The 13,637-nt window shown below is 40.9% G+C and overlaps 1 protein-coding gene across 3 annotated transcripts in view; it reads right to left on the bottom strand.

Annotated features, from left to right (window-relative positions):
- Nucleotides 1–13,637, bottom strand: part of LOC124276205 (solute carrier organic anion transporter family member 4C1-like) — a 59,334-nt gene that overhangs the window by 35,311 nt on the left and 10,386 nt on the right. The window contains exon 1 of one of the 3 annotated variants that reach the window (XM_046711863.1): nucleotides 5,989–6,184. The exons of the other annotated variants lie outside the window; for them this stretch is intronic. The gene's annotated coding sequence lies outside the window, so the exon portion shown is untranslated. Of the gene's footprint in view, nucleotides 1–5,988; nucleotides 6,185–13,637 lie in introns of those variants that run through there. 3 annotated transcript variants of the gene reach the window in all.

Below are 13,637 nucleotides of genomic sequence, written 5' to 3'. Positions count from 1 at the left end.
TTCAACACACAGATGTTCTTTGGTCTCACCAGATCAATGTCCTATGGTTTCACCACATCTAAATGAATGAAACATAGCGGACTCGCTCATTATTCGCATTTACATGTAACCAAACGTATTGGAAGGAAATACTTGCAGAAGACATACACACGTGATGTCCTCACCCAAGCAGCGCCATGTCAAGTAGGAGAGTGATGTGAGCTGTTGCTCGCTGGTGGTCCTCATTATGAAGCGAGACCATAAATGACAGACAAATAGAAAATGATAATGCCGTAGGACTCGCTCAAGCGTTTAACCATGTTCGATTATCCAATGTAATGTACAGCCATTCTATATTGATAAATACCCTAGACAAATTCGCTACGGAGTGGTGGGGTAGCCTAGGGGTTAATGGTTTCGCTCGTCACGCCGACGACCCCGGTTCAAGTCCCCACCAATGTGTGAAACCTACTTCTGGTGTCACCCCCTGTGGCATTGCTGGAATATTGCTAAAAGAGGCGTAAAAGTAAATTCACTCACTCACCCTTTCACAACATCAGCACCGTCTCTACATCCACAGCCCGATTCTGCTAGCGCGACAGTAAAATAACCGGCCAATGAAATTACTCTGATAAGCGGGCGAGATTATGTGCAAACGTGATCATGACGTCACTTTCGAAACGAAAGTACATGTATGGAACCGAACGTGTTCCTGACTGCTGTTTCATATTGTAGCAGGGGCAGCGGGGTAGTGGTTAAACCGTTCGCTCGTCGAGCCGAAGGCTCGGGTTCGATTCTCCACATATGTACAATGTCTGAAGCCCATTTGTGGTGCCCCCGCCGTGATATTGCTGGAATATTGCTAAAAGCCGAGCCAAAAACAACTCACTACATGCGCGGATCCAGAGGGGGGGTGCGGGGGTTTGCACCCTCCCCAAGAGTGTTCCAAATGTACTACATGTTTTAATTCCGAGGATTGGGGTGCACCCCCCAAAAACGAAAATCCTGTATCCGCCCCTGCACTAGCTCACTTATATTTTAGTGCAATATTTCATATTTATCACGTTGGTCTGTAAATAAATATGTGAATCCGAACCAGGAACTGCAGTAATTGGCATACATCAATCCCGTCAGCAAAACTCACCACCAGATCCTGTTCGTCGCCTTTTCTACAAGAATAGATTGCTGAAGATAAATCTAACCCGGATCTCCAGTGGTGTTAGCGAATGGATACATAGCATTTATGATAACAGAATGGAGAAAATATTCCCTTCAATATCGAGGATGACCTTTACTCCTGCTCTCGTGAAACGATTCGTGGTTTGTTTAACCCAGTTCAACGCGACGGAAACAGTTCCGGGGCTAAACTTAGAAAGTCGTGGCAGAAAGCCATTATGTCGTTGTTATATATATTTTAAATCTGCTAATAAACAGGCGTGTGTTTCTGTAATTCCATCACCATGTAGATTAGAGGCATAATCATCATCTCAGATCATGTAATGGGAAAAAAACAATATGGCGTTTATTTCACAAGAGGTTTCAAGAAAAGCATGTGACGCATTTATAAACTTTATCTGATGAGCATGAAGCTGTAACTGTAACGAGAATACATTCTGCCTCTTCGTTAAGTAATCACCATGGCAACAGGTGTGCTTCGTGCCGGGGTATCTGGGACGAAAGTACTCGTTGGCCGCGCGCCTAACACTACAGGAACTACAAGTTGACGTCGCGCGATATGACTTGAGGGTAGTTCTAATGAATTACCACTAAAACAGTTGAATGAGGAAATGACAGTGGCTTCTGGAGACAAAATTAATCTCAAGGACAAGAACATGATGTCTCGATATCCATTATTCATATTGATTTAATGGCGTGTGCTAGTTTATTGTCGTGTTTGTCGTTCGATTTCCAACACATCGGTGAAATATCACTTGTATGACGTCAGATAACAAAGCAGGGTCACGTGACAGTACTTCCGTTTAATCTATGTCGTAATAGTGAAAAGCGTCCCATAAATAACAATAGCGGGGAAATATGCAGTATTCAATTTCTAATCATTGGAAAACCCTAACATATATTTGACAGGAAGTTGATAGAAATGCATAAAGGGGTGTTGATGTCAATGAAGAATAAGAACCCGCGAGTTACGTGATTAAAAGCTCACAATACTAACTTACGTAATGGCGCATAATGTTGAACGCACACAATAGATGTCTTCGGGTCGTGACACAGTTTGCTTTCCATACAAAAATTCCCTGGGGGTCAAGCCAGCCTCAGGATAAAATAAGCTTTTCAAGATGGCTAAGTATTGTCCGACATTGCTCATTAACGGTAAAGCGAATCGTCACGCCTGAAGGCAAAGCAGGTTTCTACACTTACAAGACAACGACACTGAAACAATGTGCGTGATTCACCTGACAAACGTCATAAAATACGGCTTAAAGCTTTGTTTTACTTCAGAGTGGCATTTGGTTTAAATTTGTGTCGGTTTGGTTTGATTTACGATTAGGTGTAAAAGAAAGTGCATTACGACAGGTGATTAAGGTTTGATGTGTCCTTTTGTTTAAGTCATAAAGTTTTAAATATACACCCTTCACCTTACCTTACATCAAACGTGTTTAAGGATTACCTAAACAATGCGATTCTCAAAATTAATTAACCTATATGCCTTTACGTATATTTAGTGAAAATGTACATAATACCGATCCACACTGCACATATTCAAATTAATGCATGACACTCTGCTCTCTCCTTATGCTAAGCTACAGGTCCTCTCCTTATGCTAAGCTACAGCTCCTCTCCTTATGCTAAGCTACAGGTCCCCCCTTGTGCTAAGCTACAGGTCCTCTCCTTGTGCTAAGCTACAGGTCCTCTCCTTGTGCTAAGCTCCTCTCCCTATGCTAAGCTACATGTCCTCTCCTTATGCTAGGCTACAGGTCCTATCCTTGTGCTAAGCTACAGGTCCTCTCCTTATGCTAAGCTACAGGTCCTCTCCTTTAGCTAGGCTACAGGTCCTCTCCTTGTGCTAAGCTACAGGTCCTCTCCTTATGCTAAGCTACAGGTCCTCTCCTTGTGCTAAGCTACAGGTCCTCTAGATAAGCAAATACTCTTATCTACCCTGTACATAATGTTTTTGCGTTAGTATGTACATAAATATAGCTTACTGCCCTACCACCATGCATGTTTTGTTTAAATAATATTGTACATTGAACTTCATATGCCACGGATAGTGGCCTGAAAGTAGTAAACGTTCTGTTCTGTATCCACACTGCACATATTCAAATTATTGCATGATGCTCCGTGAATTGTAGACTAACAACTAGTCTCTGAAATGAACATATTTTACTGAAAAAAGTTCATAGTAAAAGAAAATATAATAAAATGAAAAGAAGCCCTGAGACTTTCTTCATTTTCAGAAGCTGAGGAAATCTAGACTTGCCACATTGTCTAGACTTGCGTGGGCTTTCTTGGATATATTTGCTTCAGGGTCCGTACGACAGACTACGTGAATTGATGCACAACAGTGACGATAAGATACACACAGTCACTACAATCGATGCCAACAGATGACTAGGATTTTATATCAGGGTTACGTAACAAAAGACTAGACATAAATACGAAGACAAAAATCGAAGGCATATCACTTTGACTCTTTTGTCTGGATGTTAGAGTAAGGAATTTCGGAAACAGATACACATTACACATTACATATCAGATATTAGTTGAAGATGGGGACTGAATATTCTACCGCAATACTAAATACATTGAAATACTCAATAGTGAAGTTTTACGTATTGTAGGGGCGGCGGGGAAGCCTAGTGGTTAAAGCGTTCGCTCGTCACGCCTAAGATCCGAGTTCGATTCCCCACATGGGTACAACGTGTGAAGCCCATTTCTGGTGCCCACCGCCTTGATATTGCTGGAACATTGCTAAAAGCGGCGTAAAACCATACTCACTCACTCAGTTTACGTATTCTAACCACTGTGAGCTAAACTTAACTTGTAACTATCAAGTCGTGATCTCGACAAAACAATCAGTGATTTCACTTCTTATAACCAATTATTGTTCAACAATAGCATATTACAGTGGTAAACAATTATGGTACAAAACCCTCACATCATTAGTCAATGAATTGTGTACATTTAATCTATGACCTATCGCAAGGCGTTTCAAAGCTTACAGTAAAACGCATTTGGCATTACTTATCGTGTTTTGTCAATGAATCATACAAGGTTATTGATGACAATCGGCCTTGCTCTTTTCAGGATTACTGAGAAATCTATCCCCAGGATTAAAGACATAGCCGTTTGGCTGCTGCACGACAATATAAACGTGTTCTCTGAATGAATTAAGCATTGAAGAAGTTGGTAAAACTTTTGTCGAGGAATCGATTCGACAATACTTATTTTGTATAATGTGAGGCAAAATAATATTTTGGTTACTCCAAATAATATTTTTTCAAATCTGATGACCTCGTGTTTATATGTAGTCCAGTTGACGTCCAGATATTCAACTCTGAAGTTATCAGAATGACTGATAATCAGAACACTGATAAGATACACGTCAAGTGGCTTACACTGACTGACTGAGTTTAGTTTTACGCCGCTTTTCGCAATATTCCAGCAATATCACGGCGGGGGACACCAGAAATGGGCTTCACACATCGTGCCCATGTGGGGAATCGAACCCGGGTCTTCGGCGTGACGAGCCAACGCTTTAACCACTAGGCTGCCCCACCAAGAGGCTTACACACGTAAACATAGTGTCGCACACACTCTGATGACGTATATAGAGTCCTATACATGTTACAAAATAACAATAATGCAGGCTAACAAATAATTATGATACATGAAACATAATATTAACAATACATGCTTAAAATAATTATGATACATGCTACATCATATCAATAATACATGATATATAATATTAACAATACATGCTTAAAATAATTATGATACATGTTATAAAATGAGTGGATTAGAGCATACTATCATTCATAAACTATCTACTGAAACGATATGAGACGCCAGCATTCTGCGCATAGTATTTCCTAAATACCTTACAGGTAATACTGAAATAGACTATGTAATCGACGTCAAGGTCAACGTGGCAGCTGCCATCAATCATCACTGGGTCTCACCACTGACGACACCGTAAGGGCAAGGAGTTAAAGGACAGATCGCCGCGGGAAATAGTATCACGACGAGGCGAAATCTGTCCAGTGTTGGCTAAACTAGTGGTTGATACAGTGAGCATCTTACAATCCCTGTAATACTATTCCACATACTGTTCTGATTGTAGTTACAAACGGGGCGGTGGGGTAGCCTAGTGGTTAAAGCGTTGGCTGGTCAAGCCGAAGACCCGGGTTCGATTCCCCACATGGGCACAATGTGTTAAGCCCATTTCTGGTGTCCCCGGCAGTGATATTGCTGGAATATTGCTAAAAGCGGCGTAAAACTAAACTCAGTCAGCGTAGTTACAAACCGCACCAGTGAACTCACAATGGAGACGAATCTATGAGGAAATCTTCCTCTTTGTCCAATTAAGGATCTTGCAAGCCTACCTAGACTAACGCTTGTCTCTGCATATATATAATTTTCACAGTATCAAATAATCCCATCTAAATTGAAAAGGAGCCCCAGTCAGATGGTAAATTCCTTGTGAGAAGGGAGATCCTGAACTTAGGGAAATCTAGACTTGCTTCATTTACGACTTTAGCATGGCAGTAGGGACAATGGTGCAGTTCAGGGGCAGACAAAAGCCTACCATACTGTAATGTGTACGAAACCCACAATACAAACACATATGTAATGTTACAAAGAACATCAGGAAGTGATTATAACTGACGTATATATGACCATGAGTACTAAAAATCAAGTCTAAAATGTATGAAATACTCGTGGACTTAAATTATGTAAATTCTAGAACAATATACAAGGTACCATTGTTGAAAGACGTAAGTAATCCAGTTGACCATCAAGTTGCCTGTAACAGTATAGACTTACCCCATGGTTGTATCTCCGATGTGTAATCCGTCTCCGTTGATAACAGTATATTCTGTACGTTACAGTCTGTACATAGAGCTTCACAACACACACACGCGTTAGCTTCCCCGTATGGTCACTTTGTATTGCATGTCATACGCTTAACGAGGGAAATATGAGACTCACGCCCCCGGGGTCGGGGTAAGGAGGGTTGGGGGAGAGATTTAGTTCCGTGTCTACCTAAGGCAGGATGACGTAATAATCATCCACAATAAGGGCGTTGGGTTGCGCCTACCGGCCCTGATTATGTGTAATCTAAGTTGGGTCACGCTGCATATTAATCTCGTTTGCTTGTGGCCGGCATGCGATAGGTGTTATTTTCCTCACGCTAACTTCATGTTATCATAAACCTTCTGCTGGAACAGAGGATATGAATTAACTCACTGTCATAAATCTAAAACCGCTCCGTCAGCTGGTTTTACAGCACATATTCGAGGCACGATATTCACGGCTCGTGGTTTATTCAACATGAGTTTCACACAAACAAACGTCATATATATTCGTTTACTACAGCAAACACTGGCACAGTTATTTTCCTAGAGGCGTGCCTCTAATAATGTTTTCCGAAAGGAAGGAAAAAAGGCGGTGCATTGTAAATACAGTTTTCAATATATACACAAAGAACTTAGTTACGCACCCCTGACATATGTCATGGTGGTTACATTCGGTATCGACCATGAATCGTGTAAGACACGAAAACTGACATTTTGAATGTTCAAATTGACCAATAAAATCAACATTAAACATTCCAGGGCCATACTTGAACAGACATGGTTTTGTATGAAAATCAGTGGGTTTTTTAAATGGGCAATTATCGTCATGAAATCAACATAGATTCCAATCATTTTGTCATTTTTTTGAGAGAAAGGATCATACAGGTCGGAAAAAATCATGTTTTTCCATCGTGGTCACCACGACCGGTTTTATGTACGTGATGAAAAGCTATCATTGCAAATATACAGGGGGTGCTTAAGTAAGATGTTTGTGTATATATATTATAATTCGGGAGCCGGTTGACATTTGTAAGCAAAAATCGGGCAATCAACGGTTATTTCCACTGAAAACATATCAACAAATTTAATGATTTAGTTTGAAGGCTTGTCATAAACTGCCGGGCAAAAGAAAGTATACAATTGAATAGTACATTAGATGAAAAATATACATGCACATGAAAAATATAAACATACAAACGTTGCATATTGGTTGTCTGCTGAAAACCGTCGCCAAAACACTTCATACGCAAGGTCCGAAACACAAGTATGATAATTCATTAGATTACGCCAATCTGCTGCATTCCACTTTTTAAAGCGCTGCCTAATCCCGTGGTTTATTTTTCTACATGGGTTAGTTGATTGTATTCCGTACTGTACTGTAAAAATTCACAACAATAACATGACTAACAATATCATATTGCCAACATCCAGTCAGCGCAATGCAGACTGCATAAACACTAGCAATGAATAATTTCAACATTCATCTATAGGATTCTGTGAGACAAAATAAATACCACGTTGGGAATTCAAGGTTAGATAAGTCCCCAGCGATCTATGCTATCGACAGAGCTGACTAAATTGGTCGGGGATCTATCTCGCCGACGTATGCATAAGTACGTCTCATCGTACCCTCCGTATGGGACTTTGCTCATGCTATCAATCACTAGTTGGTTGATTATTGACAGACCGCCATCATATAGCTTGACTGGAATTTAGTGCGGAGTTGAACGAAACTGCAGGGTGTGGCTTACACAACAAACAATAACAAATCTACAAACATGCACGTCATTATTCATTTTCAGGGCCTCCTTTCACAAAGCACTAAGGTGATCGTAAGTCACTAAGGTAACCTTAGTGCAATGTTAAAGAATAGCAGTTAAGGTTAACCTTAGAAAAGGTTACTTCGTGAAAGGAGCCCCAGACCATAAGCCTTGAACTCAACATATACACAAACATATTTCATTACGATATACCCTATTCTGCTCTTGTGTACAATTGCTTGAGATATATATACCTAAACGTATTACATGAGTAATTTTATCTTCAAGAGGGCTCTGAAAATGCGTCTTATTACAAAAACACTCATTTAAGTAATAGTTTAACAGCTAACTTTCAGAATCTATCACTGCTTTCTGAATTACATGTCACGAATTACCTCGTCAGCGTACGTACAGCTAAACCCGGCGAGCTACACCGCCTACAGCATATATACTGTTAATGAGAACATGCAGACATTAGAAGGAAATCAACGGGTCCCTTTCTTTCCCGTTTGATAATAGCCACTTCAGTTCTCACCGCACGCTGCTGGCGGTATTAGAAATAAACATATGAACCAAGGCGAGATGATGACGTCATGACGGACTAATTACAAACTATATTTGGATTTATTTTTAAATGTATTCTAAACGAGAAAATTGTATGAGGCTGATGAAATATGAAGAACTCGAGCGAGAGCCAATTTTAGAAACGTGTTTGTGCAAAGACTGCAAGGTTTTCGCTACCAAGCACCCCCTGAGACTGGGGTAGAGAAACTAAAGCCTGTAAATGATTAAACATACAAGTGACATAGCAACATGTAGTTGACGGTCTGCCATGGTCACCCCAGCAGGATCTGTCGGTCTCAATGGCACCACCACTTCCCCTACTCACCCCCCGTTGAGACGTACCATCACATTTTACTGAATAGACTTGTCATTCGATATGAATACAGCTCTACTGGAGAGTGAGAGCGATGTGGACAGGGTGACATCGGAAACAACTCCTTGAGACGCAGTATACTCTGTTTGTAATAGTTCAGATTAAACGGCACGTCTTGGTACAAACATGGCCGCCTCGTAACCGCCATTCGGCACCACTCGCCCCTTTCCGTTACCTGCAATTTGCCGGAATAACCGGTTACCCTCGAAAGCTTAACCACGTGATGATCATAAACCAATCAGTTGTCAGTATTAAAATTGGTTCTGTCTTGGTGGTCTTCAGCTGGACATCTAACTGAAACGATTTACTGAATGTGGTTCAACGGCCTGTCAGCAAGATGTGAGAGGAAAGGCCGAAGTGAATTAGGTTTTAGAAGTGTGCCACGTTTGTTGAAACCTTGAAAACGGGGATGTTGCTGACAAACGTAGAAACTAAATCAGGGCTAATTTGAGACGTGAACCCGCCACCATAGGTTTCTGACATGCCAAAAAGGGGAGGCAACTCTGGACTGTAAAGCGTGGCACCTTAGAAGACAGAGCCACCCGTGACCCCGACAATAAACTCGTGATAATGAATGCTCACAATGCATCTTATCTGCAATACGAACTAGGGCTATGTGAGTTAAAGCCAGTCCGCGTCAGATATGTATCGACATTTGGTATTTTGTCTGTCAGTGTTGCGAGACACTCATGGGAGATCTAAAGTAGATATCTGATCGGAGCCCATAACATGGATATGTGATTTACCACACCGTGAAACAACCGTTAGGATATCATCGATATCGCCCCTCACATGTGTCACTTGTCACCAACAGGCACGACACTTGTGCCATCAGTGCGGTCTCATCCGTCATGCGGTACCCGTGTAAAGCACTTAACATATATCCGGAACTAGCTAATTCGTGTTTGCCATGCATGTATACCGCTTCAGAGCCCGCCCTAATAAATTTGATGAGTCTCCCATATCGCTGAAGTCAATGGCAACAATTTTAAATGTCAAAAAGCGTATGGACTTGATGATGTACGAATAATATTGAAATCAACACTGCAGTGGGGACGGGGTATCACGAGTCGAGTTTTTTTTCGCATTCCATGATTCCGGAAATTTACGACTAATTACGAGTCTATGAATTCGCTCTGTCGTTCGGCTCCGAGTCGAGGTCGCACTCAGTACGCTAATTATATATGTATGACGTGTATAAATTCTCGTTTCATAAACCTGTTACAGTACACGGATTGACAACTTGCCCAATGTAAAAAAACTATGTGATTCTGGCAAATACAGCATGGAAACATATCCTAACGAACCGTTTTCATATTTAACATATTCACATTAGTTCAGCATTGCTTTTCTTGAAACAAACCATAATCTAAGTGCACTTGTACCTAATACGCAAAATTTAGAACAGACTGTAGGCAGTTATCAAAAATTACAAGTGATTATACACGATATCATAAGGCCAAAGATCGTCAACGACCAGTTAACCTACAATGATAACCGAACTGCATCAACGAACGCTTCTAAGGCGTAAGTTCGTACCTATAACGCGGAAAATTCCGCAAACGTGCGTGTTGACGCTGAGCACGGTGCAAATGGAGATAAACGCAATTAGCGCCATATCATTTAATACACGCCTACCCTTGGCATTAAGTGATAACGTCCAGATATATAACCTGCTCATTTGATGGCTAATCGGTCCCTACAACAATCAGTCCTTGTCTGTTCGGATAAAGCTGGTAATTAACATGTCAGAACACGTATTATGTTTTTGTTAGACTGCGGAACTACTTTTGGAGTGAGTGAGTTAAGTTTTACGCCGCTTTTAGCAATATTCCAGCAATATCATTGCGGGGTCACCAGAAATGGGCTTCACACATTGTACCCATGTTGGGAATCGAACACGGGTCTAGTAGACCCTTGGCGAGACGAGAGAACGCTTTAACTACTAGGCTACCCCACCGCCCCTATGAAACCCTTGAGCATGGAGCTGACAAGTCTACAAACAATGTCGGTTTCTGGAATGTCCACGAGACGCAACCCTCCACAACGATTTGCTGGCACTCTAGATGACAGGGCCCCGTTTCACAAAGCTCTCATAAGCCTAAGATCTCGTAACTTTTCTCGTAGGATTCGTACTTCCTATACTGTAACATTGACTTACGATAGTCGTAGCGCTACGAGAGCTTTGTGAAACGGAACCCTGGTCCACAAGTACATTCCATACTGATGGGGAAGAAAAGCCGTTACCAAATAAGGGAAAGTAAGTATAATTTATAGTCATATCGGCAGAATACCAAACAAGAACAAAACGATGAAAACTAACGATATGCATACAATGAGTGTAAAGGACGGGGAAAAAACTTGTTTGTTTGTTTGTTGTTCGCCATACTCATCATTATTCCAACTTTGTAAATAAACAAGCCTGGTCCAGTCAAACCAGTGGTTGACATAATGAGCATAGATCAACTGAACCTGACTACGACTCCTTGAGTCTTATCTTACAAGCGGCACCATATGCGCGAAGAAACCTTAACACTCCTACGCCAATAGTTTCACATAAATTTAACGTCTACTGTTGATATTACTGGCAAATAAATGAATTTGGTGGATCATTTCCTCACTCAACACTTTAGCCATACAACGGTCTCTAAAACGACAATGGAACTGGGCACAAGTGCAACATCTGTAACCGCCGTCCCAATGGCGGGGTCAGCGGGAATGGATTTTACACCAAGTAACCATGTGGCAATTGAACCCGGGGATTCGGTGTGACAATCGAACGCTGTAACCACTGGACTATACCACCGCCCCCATAATTCAAGACGATGCAGCTTATCCTACAATTTACAACACTTGCCACCTGCCAATTTAGCGACTGTGGTGCTTTCATTAGCACAGAGAGGGCAAAATTGCATAATACTTCGTCAGCAAGGGGCGTAACTCAGCATTCTGAGTGCTTGCATGCCCTGCCGATCCCTCTCTGCACTTACGTATAACATGCATGTACATTAATAGCCACTAATTACAGACAGTCCACAATTAGCACTAATTATCGTCATTGACGTATGCTGACTGAATGACACAAGCACCTTCAACAAATTAGGGTTATAAATGGCTAACTTCAACAAACATTGGTATTTAAATGGCATTTACAAAATGATAAATCACGTCTTTAGTCTCACAATGTATAAGGGGCGGTGGGGTAGCCTAGTGCTTATAGCGCTTGCTCGCCGTGCTGAAGGAACGGATCGAGTCCCCACATGGGTGTGAAGTCAATTCCTGGTGTCCCCCGACGTGATATCGCTCGAATATTACTAAAAGCAGCGTAAAACTAAACTCACTCACAAACAATAACTGTAAACCACACCATTCCTAATATTAGGACATTAGGACGAAGTGTTATGACATTCTGGACAAGTCTGGACAACCTGGGATATTATAAAAACGGCGTAAACTAAACTCACTCACAAACAATAACTGTAAACCATACCATTCCTAATATTAGGACATTAGGAAAAGTAATGACATTCTGGACCAGTCTGGACAGCCTGGGATATTAAAAAGCAGCGTAAAACTAAACTCAATCACTCACAATGAACAGTGAAGTCAGGGTTGCCAAGTGGACAAACTTTAACTGTAAAGAATTCCATTCCTCACATTTGTAAAGCGTCATGACATTCTTTGTGAGATGGCTTGACTATTGTTTAAAGTCTGATCAGCCTTCACGCTCACTCAAGCACAACCACCAAGTCCCAGAAATAGACTTATCTTATTCAAAAACATATAATTATTAACAGAAATATAAAGTAAAATCGAAAAAGGGCCCAAGGCAATGAATAATTTCTGGCGACAGCTGAGGCAATAAAACTCGCCTGTTCATGCTAGACTTGAATTGGATTCATATTTTTATTTATTCTGTACGGTCAAGGTAGAGACTCGATATCCCTCTATCGAAGAGATCATATGTGTTGGCTCTATAACAGTACCCTGAACTCAAGGAACTGACCTGAACTCTTTTCCGACATTACGTCATAAACATGGACGACTTCAACGTCCGATTATTTCCGGTCTGTACGGAAGGGTCAAGTGTTATATAGAAGCATCAAAACCCTTTCCACCCCAGAAGGAATCTCTGTTGATAGCAGCGTCGATTGTACAATGTGACTACACCATGCACATATACTAGTATTTGTTTCAGCAGTATTACAGCTGTACGATGTTGTTTGTAAATACATCGAGTCTTCGTCAATACACCGAGTCTTCGTACAATGTATGACAGACAGACAGACAGACAGATTTTGTCTCACTTGTTTACAAAACCAATCGCTTAGCGATTTATGGGAGACACTACTGCATACAAAGTAGAGGTGTGACGATGCGGAAATGTCACGATACGATACGTATCGTGATATCTTGGAACGATACGATTCGATTCGATGCATATCACGATATGCTACCTGTAGTTATTTTCTTTTAAAAAGTCTATTTTGATAGCAAGTAACAGTGTAAATTGTTATATAACCGTCAATTTCTAGTGAACATTAACATTTTTTAGGTGTACGATACATATCACGATACGAACAAAAGTATCGATATATATGTCGTCAGATAAAGTATCACGATTATCGATAGTAAGATATATCGTCACAGCTCTAATAAAAAGTAAAGACATATATAATATAAAATATAAAATATATATATACATAAATATTATACATATTATTTGTATAAAATATCACGACCTATATTAAGAATGTACAATGTATGGAAACAGTGCGCAAACGCATTCGATTGTGGTTATCTTACGATTCTTCCGCGAAGTTAAGGGCGTTTTGGCGATCAGACATCAACGTGAGTGAGCGACTTTGGCTTAATGGAGCTTTGTACCGTGTGTCAATTACATCGCACCGTGTTAGTTGG

Source organism: Haliotis rubra, unplaced genomic scaffold, assembly GCF_003918875.1.
Source record: "Haliotis rubra isolate DU_JTF1 unplaced genomic scaffold, ASM391887v1 Scf207, whole genome shotgun sequence".
Lineage (NCBI taxonomy): Eukaryota > Metazoa > Mollusca > Gastropoda > Lepetellida > Haliotidae > Haliotis > Haliotis rubra.
Note: the sequence above shows the minus strand (reverse complement) of the source record. Positions and strands in the feature narration are given on the sequence as shown.